The following is a 6042-nucleotide window of genomic DNA, read 5'->3' as shown; positions in this document are numbered from 1 at the left end:
CCATTTACTGCGGGATGACGCATGCGTGCCACGCCCATCCCACGCATGACCCCCACGTCACGTACTCGACGGGGGTTGTGGGGAAGCGCAACTGACAGAAAAATTGTGGCGGTTCGCCTCTGCCATGCCCACCCGCGCACTGCTTTAGGCCTGGCCAACCTACGCCTTGCGCTTATGTGTGGCCCAGGCCCGGGGGCTCGTGTCGACGTACAAAAGTGTGGGTACTTCTGTACCCTTACCTGTGCACGGACGGTTGCAGCCACACCTATAGCAGGGCTTGGCGGAGCAGAGGAGGGACGGCAGGAGGCAAGACAAGAAAAAAGAATATCAAAACAGACGCTCAAGGTAACAAGCAGCAGGAGGCGAGCAGGGCCACGCTCAACAATAAGCCTTGCCGAGGCGACCTGCAAAGCCCCCCGGCAAGCTCCTTGTCGGCGCAGCTTGCGAAGAGACCAGCAGGGCCACCACCCTTGGGGTTGAGAGCTCTGACACCATCGACAATGTTAAAGACCAAGATTTGGAGAGCACATGCCATATAGCATGTCGCTTCTCGTGAAGATTGGCGACCCATGAATCCACGTGGGATCAGAAGAGGAAGACCCCCGGCAAGGCCCTTGCCGGGGTCGACTCCGAGGCCCCCGGCAAGCCTTGCTGGGGATGATCTCTGGGCCACAACCAAGCCCGTGCTCGTCATGGTTTCGCCACTTCACCATCACTCCAGCGCGACGATAGGCATGCCAGGTAAACAGGCGCCTGCGTGGCGGCATGCAGATCTTCGTGGAAGCCTACCATTTTGCCAACATAGCAGCTGGTTGGCCAACATGGCGCTGCATGCCTCGTCGGCCCGGACATGTGGCGGGGCGAGGAGGAGGAGTGAAGGATGAGATGGCCTCTGTTTTCGTCCCTAATAAAGTGAAAGGACACGTAGGCAACGCATTAAATGCGCTTGTCCTATGTTGATCTAGCGATAAGCTTGTATCACTGTAGCTTGCCACCTCCTATGCGTCACTGTGGCAACCCCTTTGTGTATAAAAGGAGGCCCAAGGCGCACAGAGAGAGGATTCGGACTTTTGGACAAAGCACGCACCGTAGCTAGTTCAAAAGCTCAAGAACACACATATAACCAGACAAAGCAGGACTAGGGTATTACGCATCCTTGCGGCCCGAACCTGGATAAATATCCTCTGTGTGCTAACGGCTCGACCTGCTCTTCATGCAACTAACCCCCTATCGGTGTCAAAACCGGCGGATCTCGGGTAGGGGGTCCCGAATTGTGCGTCTAAGGCTAATGGTAACAGGAGGCAGGGGACACAATGTTTTACCCAGGTCCGGGCCCTCTCGATGGAGGTAATACCCTACTTCCTGCTTGATTGATCTTGATGATGTGAGTATTACAAGAGTTGATCTACCACGAGATCGTAGAGGCTAAACCCTAGAAGCTAGCCTATGATTATGATTGTTGTTTTCCTATGGACTAAACCCTCCAGTTTATATAGACACCAAAGGGGGCTAGGGTTACACAGAGTCGGTTACAGAGAAGGAAACCTACATATCCGAATTGCCAAGCTTGCTTTCCACGCAAAGGAGAGCCCCATCCGGACACGGGACAGAATCTTCAATCTTGTATCTTCATAGTCCAATAGTCCAGCCAAAGTATATAGTCCGGCTGTCCGAGGACCCCTTAATCCAGGACTCCCTCAGCAGCCCCTGAACCAGGCTTCAATGACGACGAGTCCGGCGTGCAGATTGTCTTCGGCATTGCAAGGCGGGTTCCTTCTCCGAATACTTCGAAAAGATTTAGAACACAAGGATCGTGTCCGGCTCTGTGAAACAAATTCCACATACCACCGTAGAGAGTATAATATTCCACAAATCTAATCTGCTGATAGCTTTTTATAGCACGACGTCACGCCATGGCCCGGTCATTATTCGAACCGTTTTCATAACCTGCCGACGCACATATCGCGAGGCGGTTTCATCAGCACGTCTTGTTGAAGCAGAGATTGTGTCCCCCCATTGCGGGATTCTCATCAATACCGGTGCGGGTAACCCAACCGTGCCATCAATCATGGCGCTTGGGGAAATAAGCGTTTTTAGTGGGCAAGTGGGGAGGCGCACAGTTTCTACTGCCTTTATAAAGAGATAAGGATTCTCCTCTTTCACCCACGCCTCCTTCCTCCTTCGCTCATCCATTCTCGCACGCTCGAGCCCTAGTGCCCAAGCGCTCCTCCTCTCCGCCCAAAAAGGCTTCCCGAAGATGTCCGGATCTAGAGCGGGAGGCAAGTGGATGGCCTCTACCGTCCGGGAGAAGGATATCAAAAATCTTCAGGGGGGCGGGTATCTGGCCAAGAGGATTAGCCACTGTCTTCCGACAGCGAGATAGATCGTCCCCACCCCGGAACCCCACGAGAGGGTGGTATTTCTCCCCCATTTTATCCACAGGTAGGGTTTCCCCTCCACCCATTTGTTCGCGGCATCATGTACTATTACGGGATTGATTTACATGATCTATCCCCAAATTACTTCCTCAATATCTTGACATTCATCGTCGTGTGTGAGGCCTTTCACCGCGTCCCGCCGCACTTCAGCTTATGGCTAAAGGGTTTTAATGTAAAGCCCAAGGTAGTGAGCGGCGAGCATGCCGAATGTGGAGGCGCCATGGTGAGCAAGATGCCCAACGTTACATGGCCGACAGGGACTTTTAATGATTCCGTCCAGGAGTGGCAGCAGCAGTGGTTCTACATCACCGAGCCGCGTGGCAAGGCGTGGACCGCCGTTCCGGAGCTCAGATCCGGTGCACCCCTGCGACTTACGTCCTGGCACAAGAAGGGCCTGAACTGGGCTTCGTCTAACGAGCTATCAGAGCTCCAGATGCGCATTCAACACATGGAAGACAAGAGCGTCAAGCTCGTCAATGTAGTCCAGGTGATGTTGGTTCGCCGGGTTCTACCATGTCAACACCGAGCTTGCAATCTATGGGGGTTCGACCCGGCCATGCACCAGACCCTGCTAGAACTCTTTGGCTCTACGCACAAGGACATCTGGTACGTGCTTTTCAAGTCCGGCAAACCATGGCCGGACTCCACCGAGGACCGTGGGTACCAACTGTCCCGCCCCGCAAGTTTGGTAAGCAACCGAATGTTTGACAACTCTTGTGTTCCATCCGTACATCCTCAGGAAAATATTTAACGTGTTTCCTATCATTTTCCTAGGGCTGGGCGAAGAAGGCCGGGCGGATCTACTATCCAGCCCTCTGTCGGAGGAACCGGCCTGCCCACTTCTGATGAAGATGCTGGTCCCGGCGCCGTATAAGGCGCCGAAGAAGAAGACTGAAAAGGAGGCCAACAAGACCAGTGGCGGCCTCCGCCGCCATGGTGCCCCGGACACAAAACCCGAAGAGTCCAATGCCCATTCTTCCTCCAAAGAGGACGGGTAGGAGGAGGATGAATCCCCCGCAGGAGGGAAGAAGAAAAGAACGGCCTCCAACTCCTTGGAGGCCGATTCACCTAAGAGGGGGAAAACTCCTCTTCAAGAGGAGTCCACCGGTGCCACCGATAGCAGCCCGGAGTGGGATACCAGGGCCGAGCCCCTGGTGAACTCGTAAGTATAAAATCCGAACACACTCATGCGTCCGGACTTGTCATGGCATCACATTCTAATCTGAGTCGTGCTTTTCTTTTTCAGTCCGGCGAAGCCCCGCGCCGAACAATCCTCGTCAGAAGACCTGCTGGGTTCGGACGCTAGGGAGAGCGGGACACCCCCGAAGGCCTCCTCCTCCAAACGTAGGAATGAAACCGAGGATTCGTCCCAGAAGGGCCCAGGCCACGGAGGAGGGGAGAAGGTCGCAAAGGCGGCGTCAGGAGGCCATACTTCTGGGGCCGGTCACACAGGAGAGAAAGCTCCCGTGGGTGTCGACGGCGGGGGTCATCTTGAATCCGGACCCAAGCCAGACACGATTCTAGAGACCCATAAGGTCCCCGAGTCAGACAGACAGCCTCCACCAACTGGAGGAGGTATGCCTGCTCCACCGGCTGCCTCTGTCCAACCAGAGGGGCCGGATACTTTATTGGCGGCGCTGAAGGTTGCGTCCATCGTTGATGAACACCGTGGCCTCATGGGTGCGTTGATTGAGAAGATTCAGTCCATTGAGAGCTGACTGAATGAATCCTGTATCAGCCTCATAAGAGGCTTTGAGGTATGTTTTATGAGTTTTTAGGAGAGTGTCATGGTATATATAGTAGCCCCTGATACACTGTTCGGTGAAAGAAAGAACCGGACAGAGGATCAAATTCATGTTTGCGGGAGACTTACTTGATGACATTTATCACTCTTTTTAACCAGCAGGCATCTGTAGTGACTGCCGCCTCTAAAGCTGCGGAAGTATCCGGACTGAGGCATAGTCTGGAGCGGGCCGAAGGAGAACTTGGCCAAGTGAAGAGACAGCTGGAGGATAATCAAGGTATGTAGAAACCTTGTTTATGTACAAATGAATAAGTGTACATGATGGAAACATTTTTATAATGTGCTCTAGGAGCGACGGCCGAAATTGAGGCTCTTAGGAGGGTTGTGGCCAAAGCCGAGAAGAAGGCAGCCGCAGAGCAGGCTCTTCATGAGAAACACGAGGCTAGAGTTATTGAGGCTGAGCGAGAGCTTCAAGAGGCCGTGCAGAAATGCGAGACCTTGGAGCAGAGTTTAGCAGGGAAAGAATCCAAACTCTCCAGACTCGCCAAGCCGCAAGTGATGCCCAGGGGGAAGCCCACGGTGCCCTGAAGGAAATCCAGGAGGCAAGTAAGATTGCAGCTAGTAAGGCTTTTTCTGTACAAAGCGAGTATTGGAGATGAGAAAATCAAATTTGACAACTTGAGTTTTGACGTATACAGGGGTATTTGCGGAGCTGCCGCGCAGCATATCTGATGCCGCCCAATTCTACCAAGCCGAAGGGGGAATACTATGGGTAAGCTCTTCTAGATGCAGTATCTGGCACCGAATTATCCAGTGCCCTGTCTCCGATCAGCTGAAGCAGCTGGTCGAGCTGCAGAAGGCGGCTGAGTTAGCCATGAAGGATTTAATTATCCGGCTGTGGCCTGCTGAGCCGATTCTAAGCAGCTACTTCGAGCTCGTGAAGCGGCTTGTAAGTGCCTGCCCTCGACTCGAAGTCATCAAGCGGTCGGTCTGCATAGAAGGTGCATGAATGGCCTTCTCCCGTGCCAATGTGCATTGGGGGAAGATGGATGCAGAAAAGCTGATGACCGAGGGACCGCTGGAGGGGAAGGAGCACCGCAAGCCCGAACTGTATTATGAAGGTGTCTTGAAAGGAGCCCGCCTTGCGGCGGAGCAATGCACCAAGGACAATATATTTCCATGAATATGTTCATGTTCGTCCTTTGTAATATTTGAACAAGAGCATTCTTATCATCTATTGCTTGTTGTTTGAAAGTTTTTCCTCCTGTGCGGCCGTTTTATATATTAATCCTGAGAGTCGGCCAGTCGTCGGCTTCCGCCCCACGTAGTGAGTACGGGGGTGTTCGGGATAGACCTGAGCACTCTTTATCCCAATTTTGGGTCCCTAAAGGAGGTGTCGGCATAGCGAACCAGGCAATCAGACTATAGGGTTTTATCGCTCTCACTTAGCCATAGGAGTTTTTTCGAGGAAGGCAGGCGCAGCCCCTGGTGTTCGGAAGACCGCACGAGGGGCTCTATAAGCGCCTGATCGGAAAAGGCCGATCCATCACACGCTGCATTGGTTATAGCATTATGTGGAAGAAATCCTTAAAGATTTTAGAACCTCTCGAATAGCTGACCAGCTCTCGCTACATTAGGACAGTCCGTTTTCGACTTTCTCTACTGAGGTGCTGATACGTCTCCAACGTATCTACTTTTCCGAACACTTTTGCCCTTGTTTTGGAGTCGAACTTGCATGATTTGAATGAAACTAACCCGGATTGACGCTATTTTCAGCAGAACTGCCATGATGTTGGTTTATGTGTAGAAAACAAAAGTTCTCGGAATGACCTGAAAATCCACGGAGACAAGTTTGGAAAA

This window comes from Triticum dicoccoides, chromosome 7B, assembly GCF_002162155.2.
Source record: "Triticum dicoccoides isolate Atlit2015 ecotype Zavitan chromosome 7B, WEW_v2.0, whole genome shotgun sequence".
NCBI lineage: Eukaryota > Viridiplantae > Streptophyta > Magnoliopsida > Poales > Poaceae > Triticum > Triticum dicoccoides.
This window is presented reverse-complemented; position numbering follows the sequence as displayed.